The 20,000-nt window shown below is 53.1% G+C and overlaps 1 protein-coding gene across 5 annotated transcripts in view; it reads left to right on the top strand.

Annotated features, from left to right (window-relative positions):
- Window positions 1–20,000, top strand: part of strbp (spermatid perinuclear RNA binding protein) — an 87,867-nt gene that overhangs the window by 17,211 nt on the left and 50,656 nt on the right. For 3 of the 5 annotated variants that reach the window (XM_061261957.1, XM_061261958.1, XM_061261961.1), the window contains exon 2: window positions 6,039–6,108. The exons of the other annotated variants lie outside the window; for them this stretch is intronic. The gene's annotated coding sequence lies outside the window, so the exon portion shown is untranslated. The remainder of the gene's footprint in view (window positions 1–6,038; window positions 6,109–20,000) is intronic. 5 annotated transcript variants of the gene reach the window in all.

Genomic DNA, 20,000 nt, shown 5'->3' with positions numbered 1-20,000 from the left:
AATGATCCATTGCCCGCCCCTGTCAGAGAGCTTTTCACATGAGGCCGAGAGAGAGAGAGCTGCAGTGGGAGAGGATGAGTTCAGATCGCAGCTGAAGCTGCGAGGTCACCGGGAACCACATGAGTCACCCTGGGAGAGTCGGCACGACCGGACGCTTTATTGGAATCTGCCGGTGATGAGCTGATGACACGGTTACCGTGGTGATGAAAGGGGCCGTTTCCACCGCCTGTAGTCTCCGTAGGTGTGGAGCGCCACTGTAGGTCCGGCCTCCAGGTAAGGGACAATCACTCATCCTGTGACTAAGACTGCAGCCAGAGAGAGAGACACAGACAGACAGAGAGAGACAGACAGAGAGAGACAGAGAGAGAGAGAGACAGACATTTAATTATAATGATATAATAATTAATGATAATGTTAATTATTATCCTGTTTTTATATGTAATCATATTACTGTGTTATTTTCATCTGTTCTAACATGTTCCTTGCCATGGTTTGGCAATACAAATGCAAATTTTGTCATGCCAATAAAGCCATTTGAATTTGAATTTGAATTTGACAGACAGATCGAGAGAGAGAGACAGACCGAGAGAGAGAGAGACAGACAGACCGAGAGAGAGAGAGAGAGAGAGAGACAGACCGAGAGAGAGAGAGAGACAGACCTTTTCTATAACCGAAAGGCTTTTTTCTGTTGCAGTTTGAATGATACATTTATTTTCGAATGAATTTTTCCCCCCCCCTCTCCACAGTGATGTCATTGTGTTTAATAACACTCATTTGGTCTTCACTGAGGAACTGCATGCTTGTGGTGAAGGCATTTGATAAAGGACTGGGAGAGGTCTGGCTGTTTAATGTGGTGCTTGTTGCAGGAACCCGTCTGTCTCTTGAAAGCTCATTTCCACTGGCCTTTGTTTATGAAATGCTCATTCAGAGAGACTGTTGGATAAGAGTACAGATTTGACATATTTCTCCTCTTTGCTGCCCTTACGTTTTAAGTTCTGAATTGATGAGTCATAATTTATGGGAAAAGTTGTGTGTGTGTGTAATCGTCTGGCTGAAACTGTGTCAAGCTGGGCGCTTTTTGGTTTTTTTCTCTCTTCTTTATCTTGGAACAGACACCATGTTTTGACTTAACTGAATTTGGTGCTTTAATGTGCTTCTTCGTATTGTAACATGACAGACTCGCAACAGAACAGTAAAATCTTGGCCATGGAAATCATGTTTCTGCTGGGGGTGAGGGTGTAAGAGGGATTTTTAACTGCGTGTCTTGTGTCTACCGGGAGGGAGGTGAGTGTGGGAAAGCTTGTGATACTTTCTGAGAACCGCTGTTTTTCAGCCGCTGACTGGAGGACCTCAGATCTCTATGGTACTGTGTGAGAACAGCTCTGTTTTTCTGTCACTGACTGGAGGGCCGCTTAGATCTCTATGGTACCGTTTGAGAACAGCTCTGTTTATCAGCCATTGACTGGAGGACCTCATAGATCTTTATGGTACTATTTGAGAACAGCTCTGTTTATCAGCCATTGACTGGAAGACCTCATAGATCTCTATGGTACTGTTTGAGAACAGCTCTGTTCATCAGCCATTGACTGGATGACCTCATAGATCTCTATGGTACTGTTTGAGAACAGCTCTGTTTATCAGCCATTGACTGGAAGACCTCATAGATCTCTATGGTACTGTTTGAGAACAGCTCTGTTTATCAACCATTGACTGGAGGACCTCATAGATCTCTGTGGTACTATTTGAGAACAGCTCTGTTTATCAGCCATTGACTGGATGACCTCATAGATCTCTATGGTACTGTTTGAGAACAGCTCTGTTTATCAGCCATTGACTGGAGGACCTCATAGATCTCTATGGTACTATTTGAGAACAGCTCTGTTTTTCTTCCACTGGAGGAGTTAGGAGTGTGGCACTCTGTGACCCCTCCGTGCTGTCAGACTCGTTTGTGCCACACCCGTCCAGGCCTGAAGTAGTGGAAGAATCACGCTATCAACACAATAATCTTTTTGTCATTAATGTTCATCGTCCTGACAAACAGAACAGGTGTTTCCTGTTTACCCAAGGTGTGGCCTGCGGCCCTCTTACAACAGACTGGATCATCCTGATTCTGCCTAACCGGGACTGTAGGCTCCCCTCCCGTGAAAGCCATTTGATCGAACGGTAGCCCTTTTAGAGAGAAGTCCTCCTTTGTTAACGGCCACCCGGTCTTTCTCTCTTTATTCTGAGAGATGTCTGTGCAGTCTGCGTGCTTGACAGTAGGGATTACATTTATACAGCTCCAAAGCCGGGCTCATTCTTTGTGCCTGTAATCCTGCCTCTCTGTCCAACTGCCCTGTCAGGCTCCGCTTGGTTCAGGGTTTGCATGTCTCCGCGTATGCAAACCGAGGCGGGGTGCGAGGGCTCCCTGCTGGACTCCGTTCTCTGAGCGAGGACGTGACGGGCCTGACGTGACGGGCCTGACGTGACGGGCCTGACGTGATGGGCCTGACCTCCAGTCCACTCGTTTGCGGACTTTACCCTTTAAGCGCCGGGTAGATTCGGAGCCTCTTTAATTGAAATGTTTTATCAGGGGGAAGCGTGCCTGTCTGTACACGCCGGTCTGAAAGAGCCGCACCTGCGTTATGCTAATGTGTTCTCTCCAATGACGTTATTTCAGCTTGCTGAAATCTGCCAGCCAATTTCGGGTTAAAATGGCCGCCATCCACTCCATTGTAGCCGGTGTGCTCTGCTGCCGAGTTTAGCCAAAAATGCTTAAACCCTGTTATTGCTCAAGTTCTTCTCCTGGACGTCTCCATATCTTGGGCCCTGTTCAGCGGAAGCTGGGGACCCACACACGCTTCTCACGCCTCCCGTCAGTTTCTGTGAAGTGGAGTTCTCACAGTACTTTTCCGAGGGTGGAACCAGGCAGTGCCGCATAAGCGAATGCTCGGGTGCGCCGCGCCAGAGATGCTAATTAATTTCCCTATCAGAGAGATTAGAGACTCGCTGGTGACACCGTCCCTCGGCAAAACTATTTTCTCAGCGTTATTTATCATGAAACAATCATACGCCGGGGAGATGGCGGGGAGTTGATTGGCAGATATGGAAAGGCCCTGGCTTGAGTAATAAACCCATACTGTGGCAGTCAAAATGAGCATGATGCAGGTAGCAATCTCTAGTCTATGGTATATGAAGTAGGCTTCAGTAATAAACCCACATCGGGGGCAGTCACAATGAACAGGGCGCGGTTAGCCATCTGTATTCTATGGTATATGAAGTAGGCTTCAGTAATAAACCCACATCGGGGGCAGTCACAATGAACAGGACGCAGTTAGCCATCTGTATTCTATGGTATATGAAGTAGGCTTCAGTAATAAACCCACATCGGGGCAGTCACAATGAACAGGACGCGGTTAGCCATCTGTATTCTATGGTATATGAAGCGGGCTTCAGTAATAAACCCACATCGGGGCAGTCACAATGAACAGGGCGCGGTTAGCCATCTGTATTCTATGGTATATGAAGCAGGCTTCAGCTGTAGATGAGGGGGAGGGGTGATTTTGGTGGGCGTATTTCTGTGGGTATGCAGGGTCCTGTGAGGTTAAAGGATCAGCTGGGAGTCTTGTGTATATAAGAGACTGTCAGAACCGGGTCCTATCTGAGAAGAGGGCTTAGGATCCGGTTTAAAGACCCTGTGCTTTTCGCGTGTAACACGCGTGTTAAAGGCTGCAGTAATATGAGCCGTGTGAATTACAGTGCTGCTAAGTACCTTTAGTTTCAGTCCTCGGCTTACTGGGAACAGAGGGGGCGTGGCTATTCATTCATGAAGAGCGGCTGTTTATATATAAATCTAAAGTAGTGGATCAGTTAGCAGGAAACCGTGCAGTTAGTTTCAACAAGGGTTGAACTTCTTGCATTTTATCGGTGGAGACTTTGGTTCCCTTAGCTCCATTATGCGATGACGGACTGCTGAGCGTGTAGCCTGCCCTCGTGAGGATACTTGTTCGTTTTTCTGGTTTTGGGTGGTCAGGAGTTCAGAACAACATTAAAGTGCTGTAATGCGTGCCCCTGCTCTTTACCAAGACAGATAGACAGGACAATATTTTTTAAATATAAATATACAGAATTTTATTGTCCCATTTACAAATAATATTTTAATATGTAAGCATGCGCAATAAGGGCTTGTGAAATGCTGAGTGAAACTCTGCGGATTGAATGCATACTTATTTTGTTTTTGTGTGTGTGTGTGTGTGTGTGTGTGTAAGCATATTAATACTGTAATGTGTCTCATGTTCATGTACAGGCTGGGGACTGTTGCTTCTTATATTTACTGTACGGTGACCGTGTATATGACCACTGCAAGAGCCGCACCCTTAGATAGCTTTTCAAATATGTTAACTAAATATTTTTTTGGCTAGAAAAATCATGTATTTTGGGAGGGTACATACCTACTTCACCAAGCTCACCAGCATGAACTGAATTTTTCAAGCATGTATTTTTAATTAGGTGGTTGGACGATGTTGTGTTGAAACTGAAGTCCTTAATACACACTTCACTTAGTGTGTAATTTAACAGAAGATGTAGATGATACCAAAATGTTCAAAAGGCATTTTTTAATTCATCAGCCATTGCACTCTGTAGCACTTAGCATAAATACATAAATGGGGACTTGTTTTTTAAATGTTTTTTTTAAGCAGGGAAAATTCTGTTCTTTAATCCAGTCCTTACTGAGACCTCTATTTGCTTAATACCCTCTCCCCATCTGTGATCGTTGCAATCTCTTTAAATTAAATAGGCTAGCATTTCAAAATGACAAACCATTGACGTGAGATCAGCTTGTATTGTTCTCTTGCTAAATGTTGCGCTAGTTCCGAAATGAGACTAGATACTGTGCAATAAATGATTTTGAACTCCTTGCATTATTGAATTCTTCAGTTTCCTTAGAAAAACGAGTTTCTCCATTCCACTGGTGCTTCCACAGTTGAAGTGCCAGTGCCCTGCAGGTGGTGAACCAGTCTCGCTGCTTCAGAAATACTTGGCGCGATAGGCATTCCTACCAATCAGATTCAACTGAAAAGGCAGCAGAGCCAATCAGAACACGCATGCTGGAAACACTCTTGGCTATAATGGGCTATGCTTGTTATGCTCATTTTAGTTTGAGTGTGGGCTAATTATATGAGAACATAGATCTCATTGGCAGGAGCGTGTTTTTTCAGTGATGAGAAGTATTTGTCTCAGGAATGAGGGGTGGAATGGAGATGTATAGTTTGCCGACGTTCCCTTGGGCACAGAAGAGCGTAGCTCTGACAGTTGCTCTGATCTGATAAGTTGTTGACAGACTTGACCCGTTTCTTCTGTCAAAAGCGAAACTAGATGACAAACTGGATAACGAACTATGTGTCGACTTTATGAAGCGAGCAGCGTGCGGCATGCTTTGTTTCGGCACGGGCTTCACCGCTGTACTTGACGTGCAGGTCTGTGTAACCGCTTTTACGGGCTACTATAGCAGGACGAATCCGTGCCTCCTGCTGTAGAGGCCTTGAATGGCTGTGTGAGAGAGCGCCTGCCCCGGATTCGCTCGGTCGCGGATAACCGCCCCCCGCCCTCCCCCTCCCTGTTCAGCTCCCTTCCTGGAACGAGCCCCCCCCCCCCCCCCCCCCCCCCTGTGCAGGACGGGACGGGCCGTAAAACCAGAATCGCCGTAATTTACCGCCTTCCACCCGTCTCGGCGTCAGAAAGGCCTAGGCTTGGCCCAGTGCCTCGACGTTCTCCCAAGGCCCCCAGAATTTCACTAACGCAAACGGTTGGGCGTTTACGGCTTAGCGCTGTTGTCGGGGCGTCTTGGTGCTGTCGGCGCCTGCACTGAACGCAGCGGTGCTCTCTGTGCGGTTGGCGGCCGTCGGAGTCTCGCTGCGATTATCTGCAAACGTGCGCCCGTTACAGAGGCCCAGCTTGCGCCCGTGCGATCTCCACAGACTGACTTTACCTCTAAGGGTTCAGTACGTGGGATTGAACGACACACCGCGTACTGAGCCCCGCTCTCTTCTGTGTGTCAGGCACTCGACGGATCAGCTGTCCTGGGAGACGCACACCACGCTGGGGACGGAGAGGACACCCGCGCAGTAGGTAAGGACACGTCTCTGCCCCCCCCCCCCCCCCAGCCAATACTATTGGGCTCATTCCATTCCGGGACACGGTGGGTCTTGTGTTCCAGGTCCTGGTCGCAGGCACACCGGCCCTGTTTTTAGCTCTGGAGGGTGTCAGACCTTCATACGGTCGGCTGTTCGGTTGTCCTGCTCAAGGATGTGCTGCAGTGGTGAGATTCCCGGGCCTGTCAGTGGCACGCTCGTGATTGGCCGAGCTGAGGGCAGGGACCGTGGGACTAATGGAAACGGTAATGGACGCGTGATGAATCGCGTTATAGATCAAGCGTCAGCGAGGGAGGGTTCTAAGGCGCAGGTGGTGCGCTGTGGCCCCGTGGAGTGTGTTTACGGGGCCGGACGTCGATCTGCGGGGCCCCTTTCACAGACTGCCCCCTGCCCCCCCCCCCCCCGAACCTGCTGAATACACACGGTGGCCGGAGCAGTGGGGGAGGGGTCGTGCCGGGGTCACACTGCAGCAGTGTTTCACAGCTCTGTTGTGTTCCCTGTATGAGTCTCAGGAAGAACGGGCGCGTCCCATAACCCCCCGCACCATCCCATAACCCCCCGCACCATCCCACAGCCCCCCGCACGGTCCTACATCTGTTAACGAGCGCGGGTCCCCCCCCCCCCCGTCCGTCACGTTCCCGCTGTAGCAGCTCAGCGGTGGAGAGATAACGCTCCGGCGAAATGTCAGCGCCAGATGGAGGCGTGAGGGTCACCGTCAGCGCGATAACGCCGGGGAGACGCTCAACACAGGGAGACGCTCAACACAGGGAGACGGAGCCTGCCTGACCGCGCCGGGGGTGACAGCGGCAGGCTCAGGGCTCAGGCCTCAGGGCTCAGGGCTCAGGGCTCAGGGCTCAGGCCTCAGGGCTCAGGCCTCAGGGCTCAGGGCTCAGGGCTCAGGGCTCAGGGCTCAGGCCTCAGGGCTCAGGGCTCAGGCCTCAGGCCTCAGGGCTCAGGGCTCAGGCCTCAGGGCGCAGGGCGCAGGGCGCAGGGCGCAGGGCTCAGGCCTCAGGCCTCAGGGCGCAGGGCTCAGGCCTCAGGGCGCAGGGCTCAGGCCTCAGGGCTCAGGCCTCAGGGCGCAGGGCGCAGGGCGCAGGGCGCAGGCCTCAGGGCGCAGGGCTCAGGGCTCAGGGCTCAGGGCGCAGGGCTCAGGCCTCAGGGCGCAGGGCTCAGGGCTCAGGGCTCAGGCCTCAGGCCTCAGGGCTCAGGGCGCAGGGCTCAGGCCTCAGGGCGCAGGGCTCAGGCCTCAGGGCGCAGGGCTCAGGCCTCAGGCCTCAGGCCTCAGGGCGCAGGGCTCAGGGCACAGGGCACAGGGCTCAGGGCACAGGGCTCAGGCCTCAGGGCTCAGGGCACAGGGCACAGGGCTCAGGGCTCAGGCCTCAGGCCTCAGGGCGCAGGGCTCAGGGCTCAGGCCTCAGGCCTCAGGGCGCAGGGCTCAGGGCTCAGGGCACAGGGCTCAGGGCTCAGGGCTCAGGGCTCAGGCCTCAGGCCTCAGGGCGCAGGGCTCAGGGCACAGGGCACAGGGCTCAGGGCACAGGGCACAGGGCTCAGGGCTCAGGGCTCAGGGCACAGGCCTCAGGGCTCCACCGCCGCACAGGGGAGAGCCGTAATGGCTGCTCTTCCGCTTGCTTCAGCGTTCTCTCAAACGCCACGTTCAGTCACGCTAACAACCTCTCCGGGGGGGAGGGGGGGGGTGCAGTCAGCTGCTGGCCCCTCCCCCTGTGGGCTTGCAGCCTCATTAGTTTGTAAAACGGAGAGGTGGGCCGTGTGTACACACACACACACACACACACACCGCCTCCTCTCAGCGTCTGCGGAGGCACGAGGACACGTCCCTCTTGTTTTGTGTAAGTGATGTGTTGCAGATGGGCTGAGTTATGGCTGAGGCAGCGGGAGTGACTGGAAGCAGCGCTGCTGAAAGGCCGGGAGCGTAAACGCACAAAGGCTGGCGTCCTCACAACGGCTGTGTGTTTTCTGCTGATTGTGACCTTTCACTTCTCTGTGGGAACGGTGTGTGTGTGTGTCGCGTGTCGGCTCACACCCTCCCGCATTCCGCGTTCGGATCTTCAGCCACAGGGCGGTTCTGGTTCGGGTTCTGGCGGCGTGAGGTTCCTGCCGCCCTGGACCCTGTGGTGCTGCAGCCAGCGTATGTGTCCAGTCGATGGATGGCGTATTTCAGGCTGAGTGAGAGAGACGCGGACTGAGAGGGAGGGGGAGATGAAGCGGAGGCTCGGAGGTGTCCGGATGGCCGCTTGTCTCCGGTCCGGGTGTGATGAAGCCCCGGTCCTGTCGGCGTGTTGTTGGTTCATCACGCTCCGGAATTACCCGGGCAAGTCCCCACAATGCCACGAGGCTCCGACTCCGACCTGCTCCACTGCCTCCCCCCCCGTACCCACTCTGACTCTGTCTGTGCCTCTCTCTCTCTCTCTCTCTCTCTCTCTCTCTCGCTGTGCCTCTCTCGCTCCCTCTCTCTCGCTGTGCCTCTCTCTCTCTCTCGCTGTGCCTCTCTCTCTCTCGCTGTGCCTCTCTCTCTCTCTCGCTGTGCCTCTCTCTCTCTCTCTCTCTCTCTCTCTCTCTCTCTCTCTCTCTCTCTCGCTCTGTGCCTCTCTCTCTCTCGCTCTGTGCACTGCTCGCTCGCCCACGCTGTCTCCTGCTCGACCCTGGCCGTCGCTCCATCTCTCCCGCTGTGCCTCTCTCTCCCTCTCCCTCTCCCTCTCCCTCTCCCTCTCCCTCTCCCTCTCTCGTCCCGTGCCCTGTTCACTCGCCCACCCGCCGCAGTGTCCTTGAGAAATGGATGACTTTGGCAGCTCAGTCTCTCCCTCCCTCTCTCTCTTTCTCCATACATTCCTCCCTCCCTCCCTCCCTCTCTCTCTCCCTCCATCTCTCTCTCATCCAGTCACTTGGCAGGATGAGGGACCATCTCCCCCTCCCACACCGGCACGCTGAGGCTAGGCAGGCCTGTGTGGGCTACACTCAGCACTGTAGAGCACATATCTAAAGCATGGCTTCTCTGTAATGCTTGCACACCGGTCTCAACAGCTTGCACACAGACACCGTTCACAGCCGTCTGATTTCACTGAAGGTGCGCAAAGCAAGGACACTTCATTTCTGTTTAGTAGAATTCTGACGTCTCGTAGCAACAACGCATTTTTCCCTTGGTCCCATCTTTCCACGCTCACATCGCTATACGTTCGTGTAACCGTGAGATGATGGTGTAGGCCTAACCCATAATTACTGGCTTGCGTCCTGCGTATGTAATTCAACATAGACGGGCTTGGCTTTGACCTTGAAGACGACAGAAAGGCAAGCTAGCAGAGATGACCTTGAGGTGTCACCTTGAGAGCAGGTGATTATAAGCGTGTGCTCTCCGTGGTTCGCCACCCTTCAGGGAGTGCTGACTTTCGGCCTCGCTCTTCCCCACGCTTTTGGGCGGTGACTGACGCGGCGCAGCTGTTTATCTGACAAGACCAAAATCTGATAGTGAAACCGTGGTGTTTCCTGTTAAAGCAGGCCAGAAGCAGTGCAGAACGCCAAACGGGGCCAGCTTCTAGCACAGCTACATTGGTTTTGTCTTGGTCCTTGGTGCTATAGTGCACATTTGGATTAATAAATAAATAAATTAAAAAATATATATATATATATAACATAATATATTCATTTTCATTACATAATATTTTGTCAAGATGGTTTACTTTCTGGGTTTTAAAAGCTTTTGTCCGTGTGTTGATCGGCCCTGGCAGTTTTACAGGATAGACCAGATATTTGCAGAAAGTAGCTACATTTGTACATCAGTGTGACCTTTTATCTAAGCTGTAGATTTGAGTAAAATATATTTTAAAGCTTTTCATCACAATTATCAACATTAAATTACAGCTTTTATATCGTTCTGGTATTCTTTCCTTGAGCGCAGGAGTCTCGGGTGGGATATTCCATGGGAAAGGGGTTCATGCGAAAATAATATTGAAATGTCTTTTTTTAAAAGAAATAATTGGGTAATGTGCACACATTCTGCACAACCTTCAGAGGCTTAAAACCGCTGTACCAGCTGGTTTGGAGCTGCAGTGTGCTGCATCTTGCTTTAGACCGCAAGCGCTAGCGCTAGCCCCCAAATGGCATATACCTGGCATTGTAAAGCTGACAGGTCAGCAGAAACCTCCCAGTACATCTAATATATTCCTCATATCGCACAAAACCTGGCCAATCAGAAACGTGCATTTAAAGTGGAATTATATTAAAAAGAAAAACGCAGAAAGTTGGCTATCCCTTTAATGATAGGCTAGTCTCTCATCATTTATCTGTGCACTCCTCTGAAATATTAATCAGAGCAGTAGTATTATATTGTCGCTTTGTAAGAAGAAACTCCTGCTACACACAATCCCTCGACCTTTTGTCCATGCCAGGTGTGTAATGTGTATATGTGTATAGGTGAGGGGGTGGTGTTGGTGTCATAGGACTCAGAGTGTGCCTTGGGTCACAGGCAGATCACCTTCAGGTTGGCTCTACTGTTGCACTGCTTTCCCATAATTCCCTGGTGCCCCCTGCCCATAAAACTCCAGGAATCAGTGGTCCCATTCTTCTGCGCTCATATGCTGCCATCTTTAACCTTGTAGTGTAGTATGTGAGGGTGTTTTGATGTTTAAATGAATGTATATCTTCTGTGAATATTCCCCTCGCGACTGCACAGGCAGAGAGATGGAGATACGTGGTGAAACGCGGGTATCTGCTGTGAACCCGTGTTTTCCAGGGCGTGCGGCTCCTCTGGGGTCAGTCCTCCACACGGGGACTGTTTGTGCAGTTGTGCGTTACGGTTCCCGGTCCGTCAGAGGCAGGCTGCCGCGGCGATACGCGGGGTCTCCCACTGTGTGTGTGTGTGTGTGTGTGAGTGTGAGTGTGAGTGTGAGTGTGAGTGTGAGTGTGAGTGTGAGTGTGTGAGTGTGTGAGTGTGTGAGTGTGTGAGTGTGTGAGTGTGTGAGTGTGAGTGTGAGTGTGAGTGTGAGTGTGAGTGTGAGTGTGAGTGTGAGTGTGAGTGTGTGTGTGTGTGTGTGTGTGAGTGTGAGTGTGAGTGTGAGTGTGAGTGTGAGTGTGAGTGTGAGTGTGAGTGTGAGTGTGAGTGTGAGTGTGCGTGTGCGTGTGCGTGAGTGTGTGTGAGTGTGGGGCCCCGTGGGACTCAGCCACGGGAGCAGCTGCCATGAGCAACGCGGCCAAAGCTGACGTTTTCATCGCTAACGGCGTTCTCCCCGCGTTCTCCCTCACAACGCTCCGACGCCGTGTCCCGTCCGCTGGGCTTTCCGGAGGAGGGAGCGGGCGCAGTCGAGCAGCCAGGCGCTGGAAGCGCGTAGCCATGGCGACGGCTCCCACGGGAAAGGCCCGGACTGTCACATCTCTCTTCCGTGCGGAAGGGCGGGGGCTGGGACGCGGGGCCGGCTCCCTCAGGACTCCCCGTTCCCACACGGCTCCTCACGTTCGCCTCCGTTCTGCCCTCTCCCCCGAGCGCGGTGTGGGCGCAGCGGGGACCAGGGGGAGGCGCTGTGGGGCGGTCTGGTCTCGGTGTGCGGCCCGCGCAGACGCTGCCTCTCCTCGGTGCTGGGTGATTAAGATTTAAATTGGGAGTGGAGCTGAGCAGGTCTGAGCTTGTGGGAGAGGCGCGTTCCTGGCGGTTCGTTCCTCGGGGTGGAAATGCTCCACGACGCTCCACGACGCTCCACGACGCTCCACGGCGCTCCGTGACGCTCCGCGACGCTCCCCGACGCTCCACGACGCTCCACAACGCCGCGCTGGAACTCCAGGCCGGCGCAGGCGAGGATTTGTCATTCCTCTCTTTTTTTTTTTTTTGCTGTAGATGAGCTCCTCGGAGAAAGCCTGTCACCCGCGCTGAAATATTTATGCCTCATTTCAGAAGGTCTGTCACTGTCCCCGCTCTGTGGGGACTGCGCGCCCAGCTCTGCCGCTGTCCCAGAGAGCCGTCTGTCAGGCGAGCGGGTACGGCTTCACCCCCTGCTGCGCCCCTGCCCGTCTGAGAGCGCCCAAACCGCCCAGTCCGGCTGACGGGCTCCAGCACGGCGTGTGGCATGGGGACGGTGCGGGTTCCTGCCTCCGATCGGTCTCTTTGCAGAACGCTCTGACCCAGGCACACGGTCCAGGGCAGCTCTGATACACTGCTGCTGTTGAGCTGCACTTACACACACACACACACACTCACTCAGACACACACACGCACGCACGCATGCACTCACTCACTCACTCACTCAGACACACACACACACAAACACACACACACACACTTACTCAGACACACACACTCACTCAGACACACACACTTACTCAGACACACACACACACACACACACATACAAACACACACACACACACACTTACTCAGACACACACACTCACTCAGACACACACACACACAGTAAAGTTAGGGGCCTGTGTGTGTGTGTGGTACAGAGCGCAGCAGGAACAGATGGCTCTGCGCTGTGTTTGTGAAACTGCTGCACAAGGTTGTTCTGGGTGAGACGAGGCGGGCTTCTGCACTCCGATATCTCTCCATATCAGCCATGCAAATCAGCCACAGCACCATACAGCACCCAGCACCCAGCACCCAGCACCCAGCACGCACCCAGCACCCAGCACCCAGCACGCACCCAGCACCCAGCACCCAGCACCCAGCACCCAGCACCCAGCACCCAGCACCCAGCACACACCATACAGCACACAGCACACACCATACAGCACACAGCACACACCATACAGCACACAGCACACACCATACAGCACACACCATACAGCACACACCACACAGCACACACCATACAGCACACAGCACACACACACGCACACGCACGCACACACACACACACTCACACACACTCACACTCTCTCTGTCACACACTCTCTCACACACACACTCACTCACACTCACACACACACACTCACACACCTACACACACACACACACACACACACACACACTCCCACAGTCCTGAACCGGCGTGTTGGTTTATCAGCAGGACTGAACGCAAAGCGCCATGTCGCTGGACCCACTAATAACAGCGGCAGGGAGAAGCAGATTCACAGGGCTTTGTCGCTGCCCTATTAGCACATTAGTAACGGCGCTAATCCTCCCCAAAAGGAGCGACGCTTTAAGCCCGTGTTCAGTGGCTGAGGCGGGGCGTCGCCCCCTCGGAGGGCCGTTATTTACCGCCGTCCTCCGGGGACCGGCAGAACACTGAAATTCCTCCGCGTCTGTATTTATACAGGTGACATTTAGCGTGCGGATTCGCCAGTCCGCACTCTTACTCGTTATAAACACAGACGCCAAGAGCGAAATACCACAACCCTCCTCGAACGCTGAACTCCCTTTCAACCTTTCCGAGCAGTGTCGAAAAAGGAAAAGAAAAAGTGAAACGTGCGGTAATCAGCGTTTCGGGAGACGTTTGGCGGGGATGAAGACGGCTGACAGGGGCTGTGGAAACGGATTGTGCGCTCGGGGCCGAGAGGAGCCGTGTGATTGGCCGTTTCCACGGTGCGGTCAAACGACACACCCGACGCAGTGGACGGTGCTGGAGATGAAAGTGGGTAAAAGCGTCAACGGGAACCTGCGAAAAACCTCACTGCAACGCCTCCCGCGGAACAAACCATGTGCGCAATATATGAAGGAGGTCTCTCTCTCCCCCTCCCCCTCTCCCCCTCTCCCTCTCCTCCTTCGGTATTTGGCATGCGTGCAGTGAGCTCCGTGGCGATTGGAGGCTTTTCCAGGGTATTTTACCTTTTATTTTCAGCTCTCATTAGCATGTTTGTCAAAAAGCCCAGCCCAAACAGAAAGCCTCTTTGACCAGCGTCTAAAAAGCCGCCGTTAATCTCCCAGTTAAGAGCTCCCCCCTCCTCAACCCTGGCTCCTCCCAGCTGGGGCCTCCTCCTCTAATAGCCCCATGCGTCTGCTGCAGTGCAGAGGGAGACCAGACCTCCATCGAATTAAAGCGCTCAGACTCCGTAAGTGCTGTCACTCGACACCTTGTCTGTGGACGTATGGCGGCCTGTAGTCTCGGTGCTTGACCGGGACCCGGGAGACCGGTGGTTCAAGCCCCAGTGTGGCCACGATAAGATCAGTGCAGCCGAGCAAGGCCCTGTAAGTCAACTGTAAGTGGCTTTGGATAAAAGCGTCAGCTAAATAGCTGTAATGTTGTTACTCTCACACGCACGCATTATGTAATGTAATGTAATGGATGTAGGGCTGGTGCCCAGGGTGCTATGAGCCAGCGCTGGGCCGCTTTAACCCAGCGGCACCGCGCAGGGTAACGCAGCGCCTCCTGATCCCCGGGTGAGGGCCGTAGCCCTGGGTTACCGCGTGAGCCTGCAGGAATAGGAGCGTGAGAGAGAGCGTCCTCAGCGCCGGCCCGTCACGCTGATCGCTCCGCCCTGTTCTGCTGGGCTGGGTCTGAGCAGCTCTTTGGGGAGCAGCAGAAAATAAGAGTGTAGGCAATAACGGCCCAGTGCTTTCTGTTTAATTAGGTCTGCACACTGCGTTCTCCCATTACTGCATCCTGTACAGAGGTGTGTGTGTGTGTGTGTGTGTGTGTGTGTGTGTGTGTGTGTGTGTGTGTGTGTGTGTGTGTGTGTGTGTGTGTGTGTGTGTGTGTGTGTGTGTGTGTGTGTGTGTGTGTGTGTGTGTGTGTGTGTGAGCGCGCGCATGTGCGATTGTTTGTGTGCATGTATCTATGAGGGTGTGTGTGTGTCTGTGGCTAGCCGTAATGGTGAAGGCTGCTAGTGTCTGCGGGCAGAGAGTGGGGGAGTTAAGTGAGGAGGAAGTGTTTAAAGCTTTGGGCAGTGAGGCTGAGTGTCTATCTCTCTACACAGCAGGGTCCCCTTGTGCCTGTCTACACAGCAGGGGCCCCTAGTGCCTCCCTCTACACAGCAGGGGCCCCTAGTGCCTCCCTCTACACTGCAGGGGCCCCTAGTGCCTCCCTCTACACAGCAGGGGCCCCTAGTGCCTCCCTCTACACAGCAGGGGCCCCTAGTGCCTCTCTACACAGCAGGGGCCCCTAGTGCCTCTCTACACAGCAGGGGCCCCTAGTGCCTCTCTACACAGCAGGGGCCCCTAGTGCCTCTCAAAACAGCAGGGGCCCCCAGTGTCTCTCTACACAGCTGTGCCCCCCCTCCATTCCCATCTACCAGTGGAAGAGCAGTTACCTGTACGACCCCCTCCCAATCAGAATCTCAATCAGAATGTACAAAACCATCCCAATTTATTAATGTACACATCTCTCCAAATGGGGCCCAAAATTCTAAAGGGTCATTTTCCGCAGATGGAATTTTCACAGGTCTGCACGGAAGCAGGTGGTCCCAGGAGATGCTCAGAATCAGCCCGATATTTCAACAAAGAGGCTATTTAAAGATTAATGGCAAGCGCGGCCGAAAATACTTGCGTGGTAGCGAGGTCCGTCGGCAGTTGGATTGTGTAATTGGGGCTCTTCAGAGCGTCTGACTGCTGCGATGCGTGTCTATTTCGGCCGGTGTGGAGAGCGAACGCAGAGGGGTTATTGGGAAAGGACACCTACGGTTCCTCACAAGCCCGGCGCTCCCCTTCCCCCTCGTCTGAACTAAAAGAACTGAACGTTTGTCTCTCCCTCTCTCACACCCTCTCCCCCTTTCTCTTTTTCTGTCTCCACTCTCTTTCTCTCATCCCCTTTCTCTCTGTGTCTCTCACACCCTCTCCCTCTTTCACACTCTCTCTCACCCTCTCCCTCTCTCTGTCTCTCTCCCTCTCCCACATCCTCTCTGTCTGTCTGTCTTTCTCTCTCTCCCCCTCCCTCTGTCTCTCTCTCTCTCTCTCTCTGTCTCTCGTTTTCTCTCTTTCTCTCCCTCTCTCTCTCTGCTTCGATGATGGAATGCGTCTGTGTAGAATCCCTCTAATCATGCGATCAGTGATTTTCCTCCTCATTGTAATAATGCACAGTTGTCGAGTGCTCCGGTGGTGAGACTCTGTAAATAAGCTTGGTCTGTTCCCCCCGCTATCAGCTCTTTTTTTTACTGATCTGATGCCTGCGGAGCTACAAACATAACTCATCGCCAGCCGACGGGTGGTTTTTTTTCTGCTGCTAGAAAAAGTATTGGAGGAAAATGAGAAGTGGAGAAGGGGGGGGGCTTTATCAGAAGGGTCATCTTTATTTACATTTCCTCCGCTGGCCCAGCTCCGGGTCAGAGCTGCCTCTTATTTATGCTATCAGATTAGCTCTCTGGGATCAGGAGGGGGCCAGCGGCTGATATTCAGCCACTCCACGTTTCTGCAGCCTCCTCCGGCTTATACGAGAGTGGATTAATGGCGGATGGGCCCATCACACTGAGATATGTGCTGGCTGACAGGGTGAGGCAGTGTGAGGAGAGGGCAGTGTTAGTACTTCACACGTTAAGCCGTGCGGTGCGTTACAGACGGTGGGGCGTATCTACTGATGGGACTCCTCCTGAAGTGGCCGTGTTTACGCCCCGGTTCCCTGGTCTTTGGGACTTTGAGACAGGGGCGCAGACTCTGGATTGCGGTGCATTGTGGGTAACGTAGTACCGGCCGATCCCCTGAAATCAGGCCGGGGCGCCGCTGCCATGGAGATCACGCGTCCGTCATCCATCATGCATGCGCTGTCTCCTGCCTCAGCTCCCCCCCCCCCCCAGAGCCAGTCTGACCTGGATAAACACGGACCTGAAAACACAGACTGCTCATGAATAATGCATTCCCCAAAACCGTCGAGGGGAACGGAATAACAGGCAAGGGCGCGGGGCGCTTTTAAATTCCTCAGCCGTCTCGCCGTTTGAGAGGCCGCCCACAGCGCCCGGCGGGACGCGGGCGGCGAAGGGGCCGTGGTGTTGGTGGCACGCAGAGCCGGGAAGAGCCCCTGACTGCTCCCGCGCACGGTACCCGCCCGCTGCGTGCGCCGGGTTTGAGCAGGGTCGGGGCTGTGCGTTTAGAGCTCTTTCAAACAGACGGCGTATCCTCTCCACCCTCCTCCAGGCGCTGTTGTTTACCGGCCTGTCGCCGGCCGTCTCCTCCGGCGCACGCTTGGCTTCAGCAGGTGCCGAGCGGTCCCGTTTAGCATCGCTCGCCGCAAACACCCGCTGTGTAAACGCACCGCCACCGGACGCACAAGGAATAACTAAAAACCCGCAACGCGTGACGATGCAGCTGAAGAACGCCGCGGGGAAAAAGAGTCGTCGTTAAAAAGACGGACGGAGCACAGACGCGGGATTGTTTTGACACTTTCTGGGACGGTGTCGTGGCCGTCATTACGGCGGTAACGGATTCCTCCCTCGCCGCGGCACGGCTGAATCGGGCGCGCTTCACGGGGTCACCGGCCTCCCGTGTGGAAGCCCCGCCGACGGGCCGCGGTTCTGAGCGAGCGCCGTCAGACGGATCTGAACGGTGGCCGTTTAAAACGGCTCCCAGGGCCCGCTGCGGCGCTTCATTATTTAATAATTGGGCTGCAGCTGGAGGCCGGGGAGCTCGGCAATAAGGCCGCCGCGTTACCCGCGCCGAAAAGCAATTTCCATCATGCGCTTGGGAAGCGCTCGTGTCCCAGGACGCCAGCTCCTTTGAACCACACAGCTGGCCAGCCTGCTCACGTCCGGCCCGGGCATCCGGGGAAACCGCCTCCCAACCAAATGAGAGCAGATTATGAAAATGTGGCGTATTTATGTTCTGTTGAACTGAGAATTAAGTCCGTATTGAGACGTAGCGGTCGCGTAATGAAGTAAGAATGGCATCAAACGGTGATATGGATGGTCACTCTTGCAGGACAAATGGTGAATGGGCTGCATTCCCTTTCCTTGAGAAACCAGGAGCCACTGAATTTGTCGTGACAATGTTTTTTTTTGTACTGAGAATGTTAGGTGGCCACTGGATTGAACTAATACGCATTTTAAGAATAGCTTTGACAGCTAACCTGTAATCTGTCATTCTTCTAACCTACTTTCTTTGGCTTGGATAGCATTGGTTTCTCTCGCTCTCTCTCTTTCTCTCTCACGTGCGCGCACACACACACACACACACACACTCCGTTAGTAAAATTAACGATGTTGGCTATATGTTGGTGCTGTTGGGTATTCTAGTATTTGTTTAAAAATGAATAGGCGAATATAACGAATAATAGCCTATGAACTGGGCTTTTTGGCGGGCGGGGGTGGTGTGTTGGCCCTCAGGAGCGGTGTTTTTCAGCTCAGGCGGTTGGTGACTGTTCTGCACTCCCAACAGGTGAGAGCCGACTTCCTCCTGGTGACAGATTCCTCTTGAGGGTGTCTGTTTCCCCCTCCCCCTGGTGGGGAGCGGTGTTGCCTAGCGCCACGCCCCCACCGCCATCCCCCTCGACCTCCCTAATGACCCCCGCCCCTGGCGTGAGATCGCCGGGCTCCGGTGTGACGGGGGAACTTTCCGGGCCTCCCGGAGCTTGGGGACGCACCGAACCCGACCGCGTCGGTAGACATCAGAAAGCAGATCCTGCTCTGGTTCAACAGCGGCCCGGTGTGCACACGCAGGAGCCCCCGTGTAGCTCCAGGCGAGCCCAGTCAGTCAGGCACTCGTCTTTCTGTAGTGGGTTTATCTTTGGAGTGCAAAAAAGGTCAAGAGCCCGTCTCTGCAGCTCCGCAACTGAACCAGGCTAAGGCTTTTTGCTCAACCCACGTGTTTTTAGGGAAAGAGGAATGTGAATACGACAAAATAAAGATGTCACTGCTACTGCTTAGTAATACTACTAAACTTACCCTGGAACCGAAGTTCTCGCCTCTATTAGAGGTTTTATAGTACTTCGTAATAGCATTGTGAATGCTCTTGAGGCCGATGCCCTTGTTTGTGCAGGGGAGAACGTGCTGGAAGGGTTCTGCTGATACTGCTCCCAGTCTGTGGAGTTAGGAGAGAGAGGTCCTGTACACTGCAAGGTCCTTGGCTTATCTTATCCATGAAGACAAAACAAATGTTCCTAAGAAAATTAGGACCAAGGCAGACCATCGTTCACGTTGTTTCCCTGGAGTGTATCTGGCTGCGTCAGTGTGCGCACACAACCTTGCGTTGGAGCGTTTTCTATTATTGCTCAAGTCCAGGTGTCAGAGGCCAAAGGTCATCCCTCCGCTTTTAGACTTTCATTTTTACCCGTGTGTGGAGATGGACCTGGTGTGAACAGGTGCAGTCACTGCCTACTGAAGGCAGGCTGCTGAGGGGTCCCAATGTGAGAGACCACATTGAAAATCTGGGAGTTATTTTTCATGTAATCGTGGAAATAAACAGAATCTTTTAGGATTTTGAAAAATGTAAAACAAATTAAAGTTACTTCAAAGCTATGCGAGAACTGCTTGAAGACCAAAGAAGAGTAACCTGCACAATCCACAATCATTTGACCTCAACCCTACTTAACGTTTATGGGGACACTTGAAGACTGACAAAAACCAAGCATCCAATAACATCACAAGATGCTCTTTGGAACATTGTCAAATAATGCTGGGATAACATGGATCATCTGGTTTTGCACACATTAGTGGAGTCTGGGACAGCTTGGGTGCATGTTAGCATTAAAGATGGGGGACATGCCAAATTCCAGGAAATTCTGAAATTCTTTTCACAGATTCAACTTTTCACTCAAATTGCTATGCTGATAATATGATTTGTAATGAAAAATAAAGAAGTAAATAATTTAAAATGTATTCAGTTAGAAAAGAATGCAAAATAGAAACATTTAAACTAGTGGCCCCAGCTGTTTGGACCCCACTGTACGTGCGGTGGTTTGTCTGCTGAAAATGGCAGCTGGCTGGTGTCAAGTGAACACCTGTGGTGCCAGGATGTCTCCTCCCATCTCCGTTTTGTCTGAGATTGAAGGACAGCGGCTGTTTGCCTCC

The sequence above is a fragment of the Conger conger genome, chromosome 12 (assembly GCF_963514075.1).
Source record: "Conger conger chromosome 12, fConCon1.1, whole genome shotgun sequence".
Taxonomy (NCBI): Eukaryota; Metazoa; Chordata; class Actinopteri; order Anguilliformes; family Congridae; genus Conger; species Conger conger.
The sequence above is the reverse complement of the archived record's forward strand: the minus strand, read 5'-3'. Positions and strand labels throughout refer to the sequence as shown.